The following is a 21,628-nucleotide window of genomic DNA, read 5'->3' on the forward strand; positions in this document are numbered from 1 at the left end:
AATTTATATTTCATTTTTTCAAAATGGCTACATTTCCCCCAAGGCATAATGGAAGAGTCTTCTTCTTCAAACAATACAGTTGTACAAAAGAAAGTACTTTTATGAAATAGGGGAGAGCTTTTGTTTCCTGCTAGCATCAGGCTTCTTTGTCTTCTTTTGTGTGTGTTTCAGTGATAGGCGAAACGACAGTCCTTTAGTAGAAGTTAAAATTATAGCCCTAAAAAAATCTACTCAAATACAGTATTTTATTTCAGTTTAGACTCATTTCCAATTGTGCTTAATCTTTTCCAGGCTTGTTATTGCTTTCTCTTACAGTTTCCACTGTGAAATGACATCTTTAGTCTCTTTTGCCCTCTATTGAATTGCCCTGGTAATAACAGTAACTAGCAAAATGCTAGTCCTCTAGCATGTAGGGGAGGACATAAATATTTGATCTCAGATCAGTGGTGTGTGTAATTGTTGCTATAGAGAAAATCTTTGATTGCTGCCCAAATCTGGAGGCCTATTAAAATTTAATTTCTGGGTCTTCTCCATATATATAAAACTCAGAACATTTCATGGCATGTAAGTTAACCCTTCCCTGTTCCTGTGACAAACTGTTCTCCATCTCCATGGGGATGGGGCAGGAGGAAAAGCAACTCATTCACAGGAATAGGTTTTAGATGTAAAAACTCTGGAAATAAATATCGAGGGAAATTGTGGTTGCCTTCTCTAGGTGCCACTGAACAGAGGATAGACTCTCATTTGCCTGCATACCTGTCTGTTATTAATATTCCTAATTTCTGAAAAATCATAAAAAAGCAAGATAATAGGCTGAAATAAATATCAAAGCAATTGATGCATTAGCTTGCCTTTATAAACATGTTAAGGGCTGGGTCAATACTAAGAAATTGAAAGGCTATGGTGTCAGAGCATGTAAATGCTATTCATAAGTTACATTTACAGAATTTCCAACTATAAAAAAGAAAACATAAAGCAAATGTTCTTAGGGCAACAATGGCAGAAGTATAATATATGAAGCTTTTCTTCTAATACTTACATCACAATTGTAAGTGGGATTTGGCTACTGGCTGACTCATCTCATTATATCCAGATGAATGAAGTATAAAGAAGTAGATAATCCTGAAGCTTAATTTTATACATTAGTTTCAAAGTCTCTCAGCTGTACCCAAAGCTGTTATGGTAACACAATTAATTCTATCTTCTATCTCTTTGTTTCCCTCCTTCCCTTCTGATAGGGTGGGATGTAAATCCGAAAGTGATAAAAAGTTTAGTAGAGCATAAAGGTAGGTGAACCTAGGAGGTTAGCTAGCCATATTGGCCCCCGAATAAGTCAGAATTGACCAAAAGGTAAATGTAAAAAACAGTCTAATGAGATTTTTAGAAATCTGAGATTCTCTTGCTGGCTTGTGTCATGCAAATGATTTATTTCCCTACTGGGATTTCCTATAGGAGAGGTCAAAAGTACTAGTTAAGAAATGAAGGGTCGAGGGCAACCCCGGGTGGCTCAGTGGTTTAGCGCGCCTTGGCCCAGGGTGTAATCCTGGAGACCCAGGATCCCATCCCACGTTGGGCTCCCTGCATGGAGCCTGCTTCTCCCTCTGCCTCTGTCTCTGCTTCTCTCTCTCTGTGTGTCTCTCATGAATAAATAAATAAAGTCTTTAAAAAAAAAAAGAAAGAAAGAAAGAAAGAGAAAGAAAGAAAGAAGAAAGAAAGAAAGAAAGAAAGAAAGAAAGAAAGAAAGAAAGAAAGGAGAAAGAAAGAAAGAAAGAAAGAAAGAAAGAAAGAAAGAAAGAAAGAAAGAAAGAAAGAAAGAAAGAAAGAAAGAAATGAGCGGTTGAACAATCCAGAAGTCCAGTAATGGTAATGTCACTTAATTGCTGTGTGATTGCTTAATCTTAAGCAAGTTTTGTTTTTTTTTCTTTTAATCTTCTAGGCCTCAAGTTCCTCATCTGTATAATGAAAAAGATGATAAAACTTCATAGAGTTGTTCTGAAGATGAAATGAGACAATATCTATGAAATACTAGGAAGAGATTGGGCCAGAAGAGACTTTTGATTAATATTAGTCATTATTAGCATCATCACAATGACTTTCAGTCTCAACATTATCTTTATTATTTTTAGTGTGAATAATGAAGATAATAATAATAGCCCTAACAGGGAAAATTTCCCTAGACATTTGTTGGGAAAGATGGCTAAGAGAGGAAGTCTGAATTCTGTGCCTGTTCCCTGCCAGCTCTATGATGTGTTTGAGGCTGTGACTCAGGACAGGAATAGGCTCAGAGGGCTCCTTGGTGTCACCCACCAGCCACTATCAGGTCCTGTGCTTCGTGTATACTTTCGAAGCAGGATTCAGAGCTTTGCAGGTAATTCATCAGCCATGGACTCCTTCAGTTGGCAGTTCAGCGGTTCTTTGTTTGAACCATGCAAAGGTCTGATTTGGGCCAAGAGTTAGAATGAGGGAATTATTATTTGATTTTTTAACATAGAAAACTGTTGCACAATCCTGGGTGCCAAAATGTCACCCAGGAGACATTGAAGATGTCTTCATCTTCAAGAGAAGATGAAATTTGTACTGTCAATGCCCATGCATAATTGTGAGGTCACAAGTGGCAATAAGTTTCAAACACAGGAATTTACAAATTGGATACAAGATTTTCTTTTTTCTTTGTTTTGCTGGCTGGGGGGACTGGGTACTGACATGGAATTGCCATTACCTTTCGGGAACGGGGTGGGGAGATGTGTTGAAATATATTTTTGACTCAAAGAAGCACTCATTGTAGATGGAACATACAGGTGAAGAAGGGGATCCTGAATCTGGAAGGAGACCATCTCAAAGAATAAAGAGACTGTCTACTAAAACGTGTCCAGGGAGGTTTGGGAAGTTTGAGTAAGTTGACAATTTTTGAGTCCGAGAGGTAGGGCTGGAAAAGTTTATTTGGAAAAGTTGACATTTTTACCAGTTATAAGGTAATCTCTCTGCAGAAAGGCTGAATTATAAAGAGAATGAAAAAGACTGAAAGAAAGGAGAGTGAAAGAATTCATTTCTTTTTTCTCAAGAGAAAAAAAGGAATGTGAAGAACTAGTATGAAGTAGCATTAACTAGTAGATCACAACTGTGTTGCCTGGGGAGTGGGATGGAACAGTAAGCTTTGACGATTTGGTTGACATTCTATTGGAACTATATCCTTTCCTCCTCAGTCTTACTCCCTTTCTCTCTCTCTCTCTCTCTCTGTATGTGTGTGTGTGTGTGTGTCCCTCTCTTTTTGTCTCTCCTTTAAATTTAGTTAATACCTACTGGGTGGCTGCTATGTGCAAAATACCATGTTCGGCCCGTTGGTCACAATGAGGAGCAGAATGGCACACCACCCCTGGCCAGCTCAGAAATTGTGGTAACAGGAAAGAGTATGTATTTTTCACTGCAACTTAACTAACTGGGATTCTGATGTATGCATCATTTTCAGATGATTTGGTTAATGTGAGTCTCCAAGAGATTGATTATCCAGATAGATGGACCGAATTGAGTTTTGACTCAGCTGAGAGCCAAGCCACCGGCCCTGGAGACCCATGGAAGACACTCTCACCCTAGGCATTGCCTCTGGGTGCTCAGGGGGCCTCTCTGAGAACTCTAGCCCATTCTTATTACTTTCAGCAGGAGAGTGCAGTTCTTACACCAAGTCATAATACCACCCTCATTGAAAAGTATGAAAAAATAAATGTTGACTTTTGCCTTTGCTTTTAATGGCAGTGTCTGTTGACCTGCCCCTGGTAGTCCTCATGATATACATGGGCAACTCTGCAAAGGTAAAACAGCAGGGAAAGGGGGCTGGAAACGGAGATGATTAAAACGGATTTTTTAAACCACAAAAGTTGGCATTAAAAGGCAGTGGATATAATCTAACAGCTAAAGAAAGTATAATTAAAACAATGATTTCATAACATCAATCATGCTCTTTTTATCTCAAATTTCAAGAACTCGTCCTATAATATTTTTATTATTTTATATTCTGAAATTACCCAAAGCTCTGATGTAAATCTAACCGTGTGATTATAAATTTCCTGAAAAGTCATGAAGTACTTCACAAATTATTCATTTACTCAAGATTAAGTGTTAGACTGGCTATTATATTCCCTAATAAATCCTATTATCGATTATTTGTGCAAATGATTTACACATTTAACTACAGTTTTAGCTTGCTGCTTATTAAGTCTTAAACCCTCAAAAGATGAGATTAAAAAATTGCCTGGGATAATATATTTTACATGAATTAAATGATTCAAAACCGACAGCAAAAGAAGCAAATCCAATTGCATCTACTTAGAATTGCTAAATAACTTTCATTAATGTGTTTTAAAATTGTCCTCTATTTTTATTTTGCAACTTTTACCCAGCACTTTGGGACTGTTTGTTTTCTTCATTTACTCTGACCTTCTAGCAGGAATGAGACGAAGATAGCACAACATATCCTGACACACTAACGTAGAAAGCTCACATCGGACTTTGCTAACGCATGCAAAACATGTCCCCAAGGTTCTGATTCTCTCTTCCTTTTTTTTTTTTTTTCCCTATGGCTCAACTCAGGAAGTGATCAATAGATTGTCTCCTTTTGAAGGCCACCACTCTATAGTTGAAAAAAGACTTCAACCAGGAATAGATATTTATTTTCTTGTGCCTAAGGAATACATGCTCATTAATAGAAAAAAAAAGGTTTAATTTTAGCATTGTGATTCATTACGATGATAATAGTGATGATACTACTGCTAAAAAGTTAACTATGTCAATTAACTAATCAGCATGAATATATAAAATAGTTCTGCTGAAAAACAGGCCATGTGAACTAACTAATCAGGGTGTGTATATGCATATATTAAATTCTTGGCCATGTTATAATACCACCCTGTTAGGGAGCATGGAAAGTCATTGCCTATAGTAGACTCATTAAGGTCACAAAAAAATATTTGCAAAGGAAATAGGCAAGTGCATTTTCAAAAGAGCTAAAATGTAAGTGCTCGCTACATGTCAGGCACTCTGTCAAGTGCTTTGTGTGCTAACTCATTTAATCTTCATGATCGTCTTGGAAAACAGATATTATGACTTCCCCCATTTTAGAGATGAAGAAGGTGGGAGTCGCAGAGAGATGGGATGCTTTGCCTAGCTGGCATGGCAGGCCACAGCGTTGCAGTGTGAACCCAGGCTGGCCGGCTCCACTGCCGGAACTCTTTATCATTGGGCCATGTTATCGCTTGATGAGTCCACAGAAGCACAACACTAACTCAGAGGAGAAATCAGGGACTTATTCAAGTTATTTTTAAGATGCATAACCATTTTTTCCCAGGCATGTGGATAAAACCAATGGACCGCGTGTACGCTGCACTAAGAAGGGAAGGCAGCTTTAGCTACCAGATTTCCAGTGTCTGGTCTCACCAAGACCATGTCTGTGGGAGACAGATGCCTCATGCCTGGAACCTATTCAACAGTCGTCACCCAGCACCTTTCTGATCATTGTTTGGTTTTTCATGTCAGTCTGCCCAAAGGGAGAATGCTCTGATCACAGAGATAGGAATGTTCTGATCCCTGAGGCAGGAATATCTTCCTACAAATTAATGGAATGATACTTATCGGCCTAGGCCCTGCCCTAAGAACCGACCACTTCCCATCTCACATTAGGTGTAGGAGGAAGCTAGGGAGCTGGGTAAGCAACATACCCTTGGCTGTACTCAAAGTCCCTTCCATTCCCAACACTCTCCCTGCACTTGGACCAAACCACTGCACCTTGGAATGGAGAGTCCCCGGGAGGCTCCAGCTTCTCTCACACAAATAGACCTTTGGTGGCCTACCCTTGTGTTCCCAACCCATGTCCACCCCGCCCCGTATATCAGGTCTTCCAAGTGGGTCACAGTCTCCACCAAATTGTAAAAACAACACAGGCTACATCAAAATTGTGGCATGTGGCTGTGCTTTGGAAACTGACACTCTAGAGAGTTTACAGGACAATTGTGGAGACAGCTGGCGCTGAGCAGAACCAAACCCAAGGCTCCTGATTCCCGGTTCCATGCTGCCTCCTAGTGGTCTACTGTTAACAGCCCTGCTTCCCTTAAAGGCACGAGGTTGAAAATGCTCTTTCCTTCTCTCAGAAGAAATAGAACAGATAAACCAACAGATTCACAGAAAAACTCAGGAATTAAATCAGAAAAAAATCCTCTTTTTAGACCAGTTCTCAAACTAGCTCTTCCAAATTTTTTGAAGAACGGTGACCTTATCAAAAATTCTTCTAATTTTATTAAAATGTCATGATTGTATTACGAATACATTTTCAAGGGCCATTTGAGGATTATTTGGTACTTTAAGAGGCGAGAAAAATAAGTAGAGCAGTTTTTGAAACACACTGACACATGGTAGTATGTGCCACCAACAAATTATTTTCAGGGGTCACCTTAGAATCTTAGAATGCTGCCTTTCTGGACTTACATTGTTTGTAAATTTTATTGAACTTCAAATACATGAGAAGGACTCAAATATTAGCAGTATAATACTGCCATATAAGATATTGTTTCTCTTTAAAGTATTTCTAAAGACTGGGTTGTGTTTGGTTTAAGTTCCTTACATTCTCTGACATGTTCCTAATAATATATGTGCGTGCACATATCATGTGACAATATGTCAAGTGGAAGTGTTACTTTCAATCTGAAGCTTCAGAAGTAAAAATCTAAAATTTCATATATATTATGTATTCATATATGTGTACATATACATATCCAACATATATACACGTGTGTATATACACTTATAGATCAATCACCATATCCTACAAAATATTACAAAGGTATGTGAAGAGAAAGATATTCTGCTCAAAAGCACCCCTATATAAAACTTAGTAAGTAAGATTAAGTAAAAACTTAATCTTAGAAACCATCTTTTCAAATTCACAAGCCAAGAACAAAGGGTCGGTGCCCTAATTCTCCAGTTTACTCTAAGAGATGGAAGGTTCTGGTCGTTTTGCAAAGTCTAAGTTTAGGTTTCACAAAGTGCTTGCTGTTGCAGTGAATTTGAACCCAAGAGGAAGCAGCAGTTCTGTAAGTGCCCAGTCTTAGTTGCAATCCACACTATGGGCACTGGACCAACTGTTCTGCACAGCAGGTGGAACAGATGGTGTTGCCGTCCAGTGTTCTGCTCTTGTACCACTGGGCTCAAAAGCCACCACCTACTCTGGTGAGTGGCATTCATTTTCTTGGAAGGCAAAAGGGCTTTAGTTTGGGCTTCCCTTCCAATGGCCCGGTTTCCACAGCGGAGAGATCAGAAAGTTCGGGTTATGCCGAGGTCTTCAGGCTATGAGAAAAAAAGAACAGATCAAGCCCTTGTAGGGTCAGTTTGGGGTTTGCTGAGATGTTGCTGGCTTTTGTGGTTTTCTTTTCATAAATTTATCAAAAGATTATTTTCTCTCCTTGGAAATAATGGCATCTTCTGGGAGAAGAGACATTCCATCTATTAAGTCATGGTGATGTCTACAGATGGCTCTGAACAGTATCTGTGAAAGGACTTCAGTTTAGCATGACAAGAAAATCCAGTCACTTGTTTATATAGTCCAAATCACCTAGGAAAAGAAAAAAAAAATGAATGGGAGCTAAGAAACAGGATCCATGGGGCGGGGGGGGGGGGGGGAATAAAGCGAGACTTCAGAATCACTAATATTAAGTGGTGACTTAAATGATTTCAAATACATGGATTGTTTTGATAATGTCAGAGATGTAGGTAATCTCCATTACTTGTAAATTAGAGCAAGAAGGCTCCAAGTTGTAAACTACACAAAGAAAATCCTTCTTATACCGTAAGCAGGACTATACTTTAGTGGTTTACTAATGGAACAGGCAGTGCAGGGACACAGCATAAAATTTCAACATAGTTAAAACCCCCAGTGAACTCAGAGGAATAATCCTTTATACACCTTGCCTCCTGGCTGTCAAATAGCTTCTCCCTAAGTGCTTTCGGCTGTAGGAAAATCACCACCTCAAAGGGCAAGTCATTCTGTTTCCAAATAACTTAAATCATTAGACCGTTCTTTCTCATTTTAAGATGAAATCTATCCCCTGTAACTTTCATCCCTTGGTCCACCCTCTAGAGCCATAAAAATAAGATTTGTTCCCCTTCCATGTAATAGCCCACCAGGTATTCAAGGTTCACTATTCTCCTCTGCCTCAGCCTCTCCCCTTTCCTGGAAAAATGTCCCATCCCCTCCGAGCTCTCCTAACATAATCCATTGTCTCTCCTTCCTCGTTCATCCTGCCCTGATGTGCTCAGGCTTGATTTTTTTGAAATCTCATCCCGTATCTTGAGATCCTCTATTCCTCTTTTAGTTCAGAGCGATTCCCCTCTTAGACAAGCAAGCAAGAAACACACACTGGCCCTCCATTACCTTCCAGTTCTTACTTTATTCCTCTTTCCTCCCTCAAGGCCTAGGTTTTTGAAGAAGCATTCTGCATCCACTTTTCCACTTCCCCCCTTCCAAAGCTGCTGCAGTCTGGCTTCTGACTTCACACTCGCTGGAACTGTTTATAGCGATGGCCCTGCTGACCCTGGAAGCAGAGTTGGCCAAGCGTCCTGAGCACTGAACGTGGTTTCTTGGATCGACCACCTGCTAGTGGTGTGCCCTTGGCAAAGCACCCATCCTCGTCCGTCTTATTCTCCTCATTGGTAACATAGATTGTTGTGAGGACCTAAGAAGACGATGTAAGAAAGGTGTTAATAGGGCTGGCCCACAGGTGGCGTTCAATGTCTGTGGGAGTCGTTATTATTATTGTTATTATTGCTCTCACCAGTGGTTGCCAGCCTTCAGTGGGCATCAGAATCACCTGACATGCTGGTTGGAACAGATTGCCGCCCACCGCCCCACCTCTGCCCTCTCTATCCCCATCCCCCGCCCCCCTTCCCCTCCCCTCCCTCTGATTCAGTAGGTCTGGGGTGTGGCCAAGAATGTGCATCTCTGTCAGGTTCCTGGTGATGCTGATGGTACAAGAACCGTACTTTGAGAACCACTCTGGTCTCAACCTTTGCCCCTTCAGGTGTACCAGTAGCATTGACATCGACATCACCTGAACGTCCACACCCAGACTTCTTGAATCCTATTGTGCGTGTTAATGAGACTCCAAATGATTCCTATGCACATCAAGTTGGAGAAACATGAGACATTTCTTGGTCCTTGTATCAGTTCAGTAAGATCTAAAGTCAGACCTTTATTTCTCCCTTTTAGATATTTTTTTAGCTTTCCAGGTATAATTTCCTCCTGGTTTTCCTCGTATCCCTTGATTATTCCTTCTCAATCTGATTTTCCTTCCTCCAAGGCTAACATCCTCCGTGGGGATGTGTTTTCCTCCCATTTTCACGCTGCATGCTTGTATCCATTAAGATTAGATCCCACTGCAAGTAATAGTTAACCTCCCTCCCCAAACAATGGTTTAGACCAGATAAAAGACCATTTCTTTCTCATGTCCAAGTCCAGATGTGGGAACTCAGTGTTGGTGTGATGATGACTCTGTTCCACAAAGCTTTTAATTATCCAGGTTTCCTTTTATCCTCTACAGCTTTCACTACCAATGTCACTCATGGTTTAAATACCACCATCACATCTGCATTTCAGCCCCCAGGAAGGAAGAAGGGATACAGAAAAAGGAAAAAGACAGCTGCCAGCTATTTTTAAGGAAGGCTGCTGGAAGCCCCCACAAGATACATCTGATTACAGCTCATTGGCCAGAGCTTAAAGATCTGGCCACAGTCCACTGCCCTGGAGGGTGGGAAATGTAGTTGGCTCAGCTAAAAAGTGGGGCTATCCCTCCTATGCAAATAGTAGTCTACCCCATGTGCCACAATTCATCCATATATTAACTACCCTACTACACATGGAATCTACTCAACTCCTCCCCAGAGAGGTGTAGTTGGTTAGCTAGGGTTGTGGTAACAAAGTGCCATAAGCTGGGAGGCTCAGACAACAGACAGTTATTTGTCTCACAGTTTGGGAGGCTGGAAGGACAATAGCAGGGTGTTGGTAGGGTTAGGGAAGAGGCTGTTCCAGGCCTGGAACAGCCTGGATGGTTTGGAGATGACCATCATCATATTCACATGGTGTCCTCCTTGTGCGCATATCTATGTCCAAATCCCTCCCTTTTGTGAGGACGCACCAGTCATATTGGATTAGGGGCCTGTTCTATGCCAGTAGGGGCCTCATATTCACTAATTACATCTTTAGTGGCCCTCTTTTCACATTCTGAGGTATTAGGGATTAGGACTCCAACCTGTGAAATTTGGAGGGGGACACAATTCAATCCATAACAGGAAATGATCCCTATTTTCTATCAAATTAGTGAAACCAATTCCAAGTCTAGGAACCACGGGTCAAGTGCCCAAACCTAGTGGCTGACATGCTGGAAGAAGAGAGGAGAACATGTTAATACATCTGCCAGAGGGCCAGTGATTATGTTCAAGGTGGTTTCCCTCGGAACGGGCTGTGGTTGGGTCCATCTACACCATTGATGTGATTGCTATATCTACTGACCAGGCCCAGCAGCCCCTTACTTTAGCACAAATATATTTACAACACTTGCTGTTCCGCCTCACACATCCCTAGATGTTCAACTGGCTCACTCAGATTCTGTTCAAACATCACCTTCACAGAGAAGCCTTTCTGGGCTACCCTAAGATAGCCCTTTCCCCTTTTCCACCACCTTCTAGACTCTTGCCATAATTTGTTTTTCTTTCATAATCTATCACTACCTGAAGTTGTATTAAACATGTCTGTGTTCATTCACTAGAATGTAAACTCCATGAGGACAGGGACTTTGTGTGTTTTATTCACCCCTGCAGCTCCAACAGCTAAAGCACAGTGCCCAACAGATTGTTGAAGGAAAGAAGAAATCCTTCAAGATTTTGTTTACGCAGATCTTGTGATATGTAGATAAAAACTATAGTGAGAGTGGGAGAGGCTTCCAGGTTTTGCTTCTGGACTAATATTTCTAGGAATTCATAATTCCATGATCTATAAGTTAAGTAAGCTATAGATATTCTGGCCATTTCTGAGACTTCACCTGCTTTGAGGATTTCACTTAACTTTCTCACTTTCTCTGATAAACATGCACCAACCCATAGGTTCTCATTAGAGCCATATTTTCAAACTATGGGTCATGATTCATCAGGAGTCATGAAATTCCTCTAATGAGTCACAGTCATTATTATCAAAAAGAAAAAAATGAACTAGGTGTCAGAACTTGTCCATCTTTTAAAAATAAATAACGTTTTGTGAAATCTCTGTTTTGATTTTATGTATCTATGTACATGTGTACTGTGTTACAAGGTAAAATGTCTTTGCTACTTTGGGTCATGGTCAAAAACAGTCATTGCTTTTGTCCTCGGGAAATAGAAATACAAGGAACTTATCTTAATGCAATGTTTTAGCTGTTGAATTTTAACTCATTTCTTCAATTCATTTCTTTGAGGAGAGGACAATCAATTTGGTTAACACATTATTTTTCAAAACAATCTTTGCCCCTGAAAAGCTCATATTGAAGCAGAAAAAGTAGAAATACAATATAGGATGGGGAATCAACAAGAAACAAATCTTATAGGAGGTCAGGACAGGGAACAATTAATTTTTCCAGTACAGTTTCCTAAGAAATGCGCCCACAGTTAGATTTGAGAGATGCACATATCTAGTGCTCATGAGAAAAACTGAAAACATGTTTTGCCTCCTTCAGACTTTTGATTAGTTCCAGCCTGGGTGGAGGAACAATCTTGGACTTTTAGCTGCTAGAGCCATTTTGCTTAGGGCTTGAGAGTGTTTCGATTAATTTTAATATCATATAAATATATATATACACACACACATATATATTCTCTCTTCATAGTTCTTGATATGAAATTCTCCAAAGGGACAATAGGATAGCATATATTTGTTCTGGCACCCTTAGGATTATAATAACAATATTAATATTAGATTTTAGGCACTCTAGTTAAATTCATTTTTTTCAACTCAGAATTGTTTTCCCTTATGGAGAAGTAGGCCATTTCTGTGTCTTCCCATATGATGTCTATTGCTGTCAGCACCCCAGATTATGGCACCCATACTTACTGGATATTTCATGGTATTTCCAATATCACACAATTTTAATACTTTTTAAAAATATGATATGTGACCTATTTGACAAAGTATCCGTGGGCATTCACACATTTGTAAGACTTTGATATAGAAAAATCACAAATGTGAGAAATCCTTTTTCAGACCAAGAATCTTGATTTGGGGTCTTTGAAAAATGGTTAGTAGAGTCACCAGTCCTATTCGTTGTTTACTGAATTGTTACTAGAGGTCAGTGTATATTAGTCAGAACTTTGGGTAGCAAGTGAAAGAAAGCAGGACTCTGGGTGGTTTTAGAGGTGACTGGAACACAGACTTGATGGACACTGGGTTGGTCTATCTTTCTTCTCTCTGCTTTTATTCTATCACACTGGCTTTTGCTACACAGCAGGAAACAAATGCTAGCAATTACTCCCCTCATTCTTCCACACTGAGGGACCCAAATTCTTTCTCTCATCCCAAGTTAATAAACAACAAAGAAACAAAGAACACTGTAGCCCAAGGAAAAGTTTAAACTACCTCAACAGAAGTCAGGTACAGATGTCCCTCACTCTCTAAAGGAGAATGTTCCTATGAAACCTGAAATGGTGTGAAGAAGCAATTAACATCACTTTATGTGGAAAGAATTTTTGAGTGTTCCAAGACCCCCCCCCCCCCAAATTACCACTCTTAGGCTTTTCTGATACCTTAGCACGTGTCTTGCTAATGGATGCACAAAATAATGGCAATAAAATACAGATGCTAAAAAAAATAAAAATAGGGATCCCTGGGTGGCGCAGCGGTTTGGCGCCTGCCTTTGGCCCAGGGCGCGATCCTGGAGACCCGGGATCGAATCCCACGTCGGGCTCCCGGTGCATGGAGCCTGCTTCTCCCTCTGCCTGTGTCTCTGCCTCTCTCTCTCTCTCTCTGTTACTATCATAAGTAAATCAAAATTAAAAAAATAAAAAAATAAAAAAAAATAAAAAAAAAATAAAATAAAATACAGATGCTCTCAGACACAGTTCAGAGCTCTGGTGGCTTGGTGTGGAGATGCTGAGCGTAGTTCTCAGGGAAGGAGCTTGGGGGCGCCACTCAGTGCTCTATGACAGCATGCCTCAAACAAAGGTTAAATGCTATTTTTACTCTTTTTTCTTCAAAGTGAAAATCTTCAAGTTTCTTTCAACTAGGGAAATCAGGTATCGATATAGGTCTTTCCGAAAAGCAACGTGGCATAAGGAGAACTTAGGAAAAGCAAAGGATACCTTTACCCTATCCTTGCCCAATAAACTGTGTCCAGGATGTGGGATACTCTTATTAATCCAGTTTCTGTTGGGTAAGTATCCCTGGGCCAATCAATAGTGGTGACTAACTGGGATCTGTAAGAAAATGGCAATTTTTCTTTTAATCCTATGGCTAAGTAGAGGCAGTAACCCGTCACAGGAACGGGTGTTATTTGGGGTGGACGAGACCATCAACATTCACTACATGGGTGTAATGTTAAGTACCTTACACACATCACTTAAAAGAATCCAGCCATAAATGCAAATAACCCGTAAGATTCAGCTCAGTTTATCATCAAGTTGTTTTGTCCTCAGGTATAGAAGCGCAGGTGCTTTGAGGCCCATCTATGTGGGTCATTCTTTTTTTTTTTTTTTAATTTTTATTTATTCATGATAGTCACACAGAGAGAGAGAGATTGAGAGAGAGAGAGAGGCAGAGACATAGGCAGAGGGAGAAGCAGGCTCCATGCACTGGGACCCCGACGTGGGATTCGATCCCGGGTCTCCATGATCGCGCCCTGGGCCAAAGGCAGGCGCCAAACCTCTGCGCCACCCAGGGATCCCCTACGTGGGTCATTCTTGAAGAGAAGCCCGATAAAAATCTGGCCTTCCTGGTCTTGCTTGCTAATGGTTCATAGTGATGGAAGACCAGATTTTAGATACTATAGAAGGTCCTATCAGAAAACTCTGTGAGAAGGTTTGCCTTGAGTTTTTCTGTGTAAAAATGCTGATTTGACCTATTTTTCCCATATGGCCTGACCCTCATTCTCTGCTGCTCCTAACAGCTGCTCTGAAGGTTACAGAGTCTGTTGCTTACACAGCTGCTTTAGCAGAGAGTGGTCTAGGCGGAGTTCCAGCCTTCAGACTGTTAACCCCTTAACAGCTATTTTTGAAACCTGATGAAGGATATTATTTTATAGACAGGAGCTTATGCTCCAATTCAGTTTCAAGCACTGGGGCTGCTGATACAGAAAATCTTTTTCCATTCCTTTTCTACTCTTCCTCCTTCCCTCTCTCCCTCCCTCTCTTCCCTCCTTTCTCCTTTCCCTCCTCATCCCTCCCTCTCTCTCTTTTTCTTTTCCTGCCAATTACAACGCTTTGCACATATGGGAAAACAGGTGTTTCCCACCCCCGCACCCCCGTTACCTGGTACGCCCCTTCCTTCTCTATTACAATTCTGGACTCAAGATATTTTCACTTCACCCTTCCCCTTCGACAACATTTTTTTTTTTTTTTAAGATTTTATTTATTTGACAGAGAGAGAGAGCACATGCAGGGGTAGAGACAGGAAGAGGCAGAGGGAGAAATGTGCTCCCCATTGAGCAGGAAGCCTGATGTGGGGCTTGATCCTGAGACTCCGGGATCATGACCTCAGCTGAAGGCAGACACTTAACCAGCTGAGCCATCCAGGCACCCCACCCCCCTTGGCAACATTTTAATTAAAAAATTTCTTTAACCTTAAAAAATAGTTCTGTTATAATTTCTTTTACAATTTTTGTTTACAAATGGGGTATCATAATTCAATTTGTCAGATGATACTGCTAGAAATAAAGGAAAAGATAGATTGTTGGCTATCATTTCAGACTGGTGACATACCTGGATGTATTGTAGTGACAAGAATATGAGAAATAGACTGGATTCTAGAAAGACAAGAAAATTGTCTGCTCAATTGAAACAACCCACACTTTGAAGGGCTCTAACAGATGATGGTTTTATTCGCATCATTTGATATAAGATAAACAGTGTGTAAATACTATTTTAGTCTGCTCCAATCAAGGAAATATGAGTGATCAAGTTGTTTATTCAAGTTAGTCATAATGGTACAGAGGTATCAGGTACAGGTATAGACCGACGTCATCCTTGATATGATAAGAGTTCACTATTTCATGTTTAAGAGACATTAACCATTTTCCCAAGACAATAAATCACAATTCTTTTGAGTGCAAATGCTCCACATCACTAGCCATGAAGGAAATACAAATCAAAACCACAATGAGATACCACCTCACACCAGTGAGAATGGGGAAAATTAACAAGACAGGAAACAGCAAATGTTGGAGAGGATGTGGAGAAAGGGGAACCCTCCTGCACTGTTGGTGGGAATGTGAACTGGTGCAGCCACTCTGGAAAACTGTGTGGAGGTTCCTCAAGAAGTTAAAAATAGAGCTACCCTCGACCCAGCAATTGCACTGCTGGGGATTTACCCAAAAGATACAGATTCAGTGAAACATGGGAACACCTGCACCCCAATGTTTATAGCAGCAATGTCCACAATAGCCAAACTGTGGAAGGAGCCACGATGTCCTTCGACAGATGAATGGATAAAGAAGATATGGCATATATATATATGGCATATATATTGGAATATTATATTATATATAATTATATGTATATTGGAATATTAGTAATCAGAAAGGACAAATACCCTTATCATTTGCTTCAATGTGATGGAACTAGAGGGTACCATGCTGAGTGAAATAAGACAATCAGAGAAAGACAACCATCATATGGTTTCACTCATATGTAGAAAATAAGAAATAGTGAAAGGGCCTATAAGGATGGGAAATTGAGTGGGGAAAATTAGAGAGGAAGACAAACCATGAAGGACTCCTGAACCTGGGAAACAAACAGAGGGTTGAAGAAGGGGAGGAGGGTGGGTGGATAAGGTAACTGGGTGATGGGCACTAAGGAGGGCACTTGATGGGATGAGCACTGGGTGTCATACTGTATGTTGGCAAATTGAATTTAAATAAAATATAAAAAAACACAACTGAGTGCAATGAAAGAAATGTACAGAGGAGGAAATATGCAATATGGGGATTAGTTCCAGTCTGCTATTTGGTGAGGGGGAGTTTTAAAGCTGTTTTTCCATGGTAGGGACATGTACTGATAGATTGAATGTGAATCAAAGTTGGTTAGACTGAGGGGACAGAGAAATAGCATCCGGGTCAAAAGAACAATGTATGTAGAGATTCTATGCTGGGAAAAGGCTTTGGCATGGTTGAAGAACTGAGAGGGTAGTCAGAGTATAGTGTGGGGAGGAAGAAGAGGAAGCACGGTACAAGTGAGGCTGAAGAAACCCATAAAGGGCCTTTCAGGTCATATTAAGTATTTTTCAGTGGATTTTACATGAAGCCATATCAGTTAGTGATTGCTGGAGGATAAGCAACCACTGCATCAGAGAGGCAGAAGACAGTAAGCATTTATTTTTTGCTTATGCAAGTCGACTGTGTTGGTTTGGCTTTAGGCTGCAGATGTGAGGGTCACAGAAAAAGGCTCTGCTCCACACGCATCACTCTGTGGTGTAGGCCCAAGGGCCAGTAGCTGTCTAAGGATGCTCTTTTCACGGTCATGGCAAAAGCACAAAAGAACAAGACTGACAGCAAACAATGGGCACAGCTTCTGCTTGGGTCACATGGACTAACATCCCACTGGCCTAAGTCACATGGCCATGCCCCACATCTCTAGGGCACAGAAGGAGGCAAGTGGGTGAGAGAGTATTTTCTCTATAACAATTTAATCTACCACAGAAGACATGGAGGGATTAGAACCTAGAAACAAGGAAGATAGAGTTGGTCTTAAAATGGGCATATTTGGAGGATATGGAGAAGGAGAATGGATTAGAAGATTCAAGAATAATTGTAGGGAAACAAGGCAGTTATTGGGCTATTATTAAGAGAGAGATGATGGTGGCTAGAACTAAGCAGTGCTACTCAGGATGCACTGAATAGATTCAAATATATATATATATATTTTTTTTTTTGTAGATGCAAATAACAAGACATATTGAGGTTAAAGAAATTGCCATTTTGTTCTTTGCCATGAGCTCCTGGATGGATGGACAAACTACTCATTGTGGTAGGGAGAAAAAGAGAAATTTTATGGCAGGAGATGATGTTTTAGTTTTGTATCTGTTCAATTTTGCTAGAGCTGATCGATATCTAAGTGGAACATCACCTGCGTCATCATTGTGAATCATATCTTACACACCCAGTGCTTATTTTCATAATTTCTTCATAATAATACATGTTGTTGTACTTACGTTGGCTAGTAACTAGAAGAGGTTGTAAGTAGATGTTTCAATGAGAACAAAAAAAACTTTAATACATAACAAGTAACTTTATGGAGTTTGGAGATCATTCAGTCTAATCTCCTCACTTGACAAAAAAATCAAAAAGACCCAGAATAGTATTTAATTCCTTCTAGTGTAGATGAGTATTTTAAAAAGGATAGCCTACATGGATCAATCTTGGAACAAAAACACTTGACTGAACATTTATGATATATTTTATACTTTATTAATTGATTTGTGGTATGAATAATAATAATAATAACAATAGTAATAATAATAATAAATACTATAAAATATTTAAGTGCCAGGTACCGGACATTTCCAAAATGTTTTTTAATGCATTATAACACTTATTTCTTGTGAAAGACTGAGTTTATTAACAAACAGAATTCTAACAATTAGTAAACTAGCCAGTATCAATGTTCTTAATGATTATGCTATAATTTAGATTTAGAGCAACCGAGAATATGATGAGAGGGGGCAGGTACTGCATACATGCTCAGGAAACTGTACAAGAAGACATTTTAAATACTAGTTTGGGGGGAACAGGGTAGAAACTGCCATAAAGTTTTATAGATTGGGGAGTTCAAATCAGAGGGACAATATTGTAGACTTTATGTGAGGTTCGTTCATCTTCAGGTCAAGATGATAATTTTTTTGTTGTTGTTCGATATCTAATTGGTGTTGAATGGAATAGAATTTGTCCTTTTTCTGTAACTTGCTTGTATTTTTGGGACCCAGAGCTGGCGAACTTTCTCAGAGGCTCTTGACAACTTCCTCCTTGTTCTTGCTCAGCTCTCCACCTACACTGGGATCCCCTCCACTTTTGGACCTAGATGAAACCTCTCACTCTAGAGTGGAGAGTCTATTGTCTGGAGCAGTTGGCCAGAGGATGGAGTGTGGGGGGAATTAGATGCTCTTGAAATGAACCTGGAAAATAGGAGGCAGATCAAGTGTCTCTCTTCTCTGTCCCATGGACTACTCTAAGGCATGGTTTCTCCATGTTTCTCTTCCAGAGAGTTTGCATCTACTGAGTGAATCCATCCAAGAAGCCTCCCTTAGGATTATCATCTTGATCCTGAGATAAACGAACTGCTCTGAAAACAATGCTTTGCACTTTGCCTGACTTCCCTCTTCCCATCACCCTGATTGCTCACGGCTTGTGCTTCTCTTGTAAAATACTGGCAATCTTAATCCTTGCTTTAGCCTCTTTTCTAGGAGACGAGGGTGAAGAAAACATTTTAAGTGTAAACTCTTTGAAAATGACATCAATATTTCATTATCTGCAATAATTTCTTCTCTTACTGATGCAAGAAGTTGAGTTACATTCTCATCAAAGTTGGTGGGTAGGATCAAGTCATTTACCTAGTGAGTGAACCCCGATTAAGTGCCAAAATGTTGTATTATGGTGGAGTTGATTAATGTATATTCATTCCTTATCACACTTTCTTGGCATAAATCACATACTTTAGTGTTCAAAAAGTATCAGATTATCAGTGAAGCCTATGATAATGCAAATGTGTATAGAACTCGGGGACCACCCCAGAACTCCCACCGCTGTAGGCTTGCTGACGTGGTTTCAATAATCTTGGAATAATGCAAATCTTGGAACAGAAATTTGTGGCTCCCACCTACAGCACTATGGCTGGGTTTAAGTGTATTTCATTCTATTGTTATGTATTGAAATAAATGGACATATTATACAGTGGATGCAAAAATGTATGTGAATTTTAGAAGATTAAATACAAGACTCCAAAGAAAGAATATGCTTGCCATAGGCTGCTTTGAGATAAAATGCTCAGCTCCTCCTGGAATTCTCACTTGTTAGGAGTAATTAGTTTGGAAAATTTGAGAAACACTGTGTGGGTGTATGTATAATTTTTCCCCCATTAAACATACTTGTACATCTATAAAGCGAATAAAAAATGTTCCTTAAAATACTGCTCCATGTCTGTGTTCTAGGGAGATGTTGCAGAATTGTCTTTCAAAGGAGGATTGCTTTTTAGTGTGGAAGAAAATATTTTAACAGGTCTTTTGGTTTTCCAAGTTAAGTAAATCCCAGCAGCTAGTCTGGAAGGGAAAAGTTGAAACACGGAGGATTATAAATAGCTATCATCATTCTGCATGGGTTGGTGACACTTGTGATTATTACAGGGCCTCCTGGCTTAGCCCCCCATCCCCCTGGTTGGGGTTAAGGGAAAAGGAATGTTTGGGCTCTACACACTGGATAGGAGGTTGAGCAAGAACCAGACTCTCGGGCAGCCCTGGTGGCCCAGTGGTTTAGCCCCGCCTTTGGCTCAGGGCGAGATCCTGGAGACCCAGAATCGAGTCCCATGTCAGGCTCCCTGCATGGAGCCTGCTTCTCCCTCTGCCTGTGTCTTTGCCTCTCTCTCTTTCTGTGTCTCTCATGAATAAATAAATAAAATCTTAAAAAAAAAAAAAAAAAAGAACCGGACTCTCATTTGAACTGATACTGGTTCCAACAATATGGCAGCTGGCTGAGGGCCATGGAGGAAATTACCAACCAGCCTGGGACCTCCACATAAAGGATGTGGTAACAGTGAGCGTTGATACTTTTGGTTCTGTTTTTTTCTTCTCTGAAATTGTCCTCTGTTCTTGAGTCATCATTGTGGTTGGGAGGCTGAAGGGAGCTCTGTGTTTGGGGGCACTATACACCTGCAGACTGTTGAGGCGGCGTAAGGAAGCAATGACAAGACCACCAGAAATGATTAGGGAGCAGCAGATTGGAACAAGAGAGCAAACCACACGAGAGGAATGCGAACTTCATCCAGGTATTTCTCGGAATTGTGCAGGGAGTTTGCATTTCCTGAGGCAGAGGAGTTTAAATTTGCTTGTTTGGATAATAAGTGCATTGAATCATCACAGAGGAGAGAAGAATCTTGGGAATGAATTACGTGTCTATGGTACTGCAAACCAAGATATGGTATGTTTATGATTGGAAGGGTACGCGGAATAAAAACACATGGATGAGGGAACTAAGTCTCTGATCAGAGACAATGACGATGCCCTCTCTGAGGGGAAAAGCTGGGCTCACAGGAGGGATGTGGGATTTTGACAAAGAGGTCTTACAAATTGAGTGCTACAGAGCAAGCAAAAAGGGGACTAAACAGTGTAGAGTGATAGGAAGACTATGAGAATGAAGACATCAGTCTTTAACATCAGCCACAAGGACTTCTATCCCTAGAAGAATCTATTAAAAATACAAATCTGATCATATCACCCATCTACTTGAAACACCTCAATGGTTTCCCATTGCTTGTAAGATAAAGTACAAAATCCTTAACCTGCTTGGTAAGATTGAGCAGGCACTTATATCAAACTTTTCAATCCCAGTTCTTGTCACTCTGCTCTATGGTCTTGCCACATCAACCATTCTGGGTATGTATTTATTTATTTATTAAAAAAAAACCCTGCAGTTCCTTTAGCCCTGGGCCTCTGGACAAAGGTTTTCTTGCCTGTGTGTCCCTCTTGCTTCTTCTCTTCAAACTCTCCATCTAAGTATCAGATAAAAGGCTATTTTTTAAAGCTGATTACCTTCAGCTTCCCAGACCAGCTTGTAGCCTCTGTGCCTCCTCCTTCATACTATTCATCCAGCAAATACTTGTTGAGCCTGGCATCATTACGTGCTTGAGAGATACAGCAGTGGAGGCAACAGACACAAATCCTTGTCCTCCTCACGTTGGAGTTACTGGTTTACTCCTTGTGTTCTCTGTTAGACACAGCTCGACGAGGGCAGAGAACATATCTGTCTTGTTTATCGTTTTCTTTCCCAGCACATAGCACTGAGCCTGGAAAACTCTAGTGCTTAATGAATAATTGTCCCAGGCATGAACGTTATAGAAGTTGGAGATTCTCTGGGGCTAGCCATTTCAGGAATCTGCAGGTCTTGAAATATTTTGGTGGATAGTTTTAGGATAGTCGATGACACATAATGATTGATTAAGCTTGGAAAAATCACAAAACTTGCTAGGAATTATAATTGATATAAAAAGATAGCTTGACCTATTAGGTGCACACATTTCAGGAATTCAAAGGCAGATCTTGATTTTAAATGTTTTAAGGGGATTTGATGCGGAAGGGAGCAGGGTGGATGGAGGGCAAAAGCGCCCTGGCCCCCAGCAGCCTGTCAGAAGCTGTGGCTGGCCTCCTTAAGTGCTG

At 40.4% G+C, this 21,628-nt stretch overlaps 2 long non-coding RNA genes across 10 annotated transcripts in view; both read left to right on the plus strand.

The window, feature by feature from the left end:
* LOC140617227 (uncharacterized) overlaps positions 1-19,828 on the plus strand; it is a 51,918-nt gene extending 32,090 nt beyond the window's left edge. For 6 of the 9 annotated variants that reach the window (XR_012017443.1, XR_012017447.1, XR_012017446.1 and 3 more), the window contains 2 exons: positions 3,290-3,407; positions 8,452-11,292. This is a non-coding gene — a long non-coding RNA (uncharacterized lncRNA). Of the gene's footprint in view, positions 1-3,289; positions 3,408-3,466; positions 3,745-8,451; positions 11,293-18,465 lie in introns of those variants that run through there. The other 3 variants (XR_012017448.1, XR_012017449.1, XR_012017444.1) reach the window with 2 other exon arrangements.
* A 181-nt stretch (positions 19,829-20,009) lies between these two features.
* LOC140617230 (uncharacterized) overlaps positions 20,010-21,628 on the plus strand; it is a 56,314-nt gene continuing 54,695 nt past the window's right edge. Inside the window, exon 1 of the long non-coding RNA XR_012017452.1 lies at positions 20,010-20,241. This is a non-coding gene — a long non-coding RNA (uncharacterized lncRNA). The remainder of the gene's footprint in view (positions 20,242-21,628) is intronic.

Source organism: Canis lupus, chromosome 25 (genome assembly GCF_048164855.1).
Source record: "Canis lupus baileyi chromosome 25, mCanLup2.hap1, whole genome shotgun sequence".
In the NCBI taxonomy this organism is placed as follows: Eukaryota; Metazoa; Chordata; class Mammalia; order Carnivora; family Canidae; genus Canis; species Canis lupus.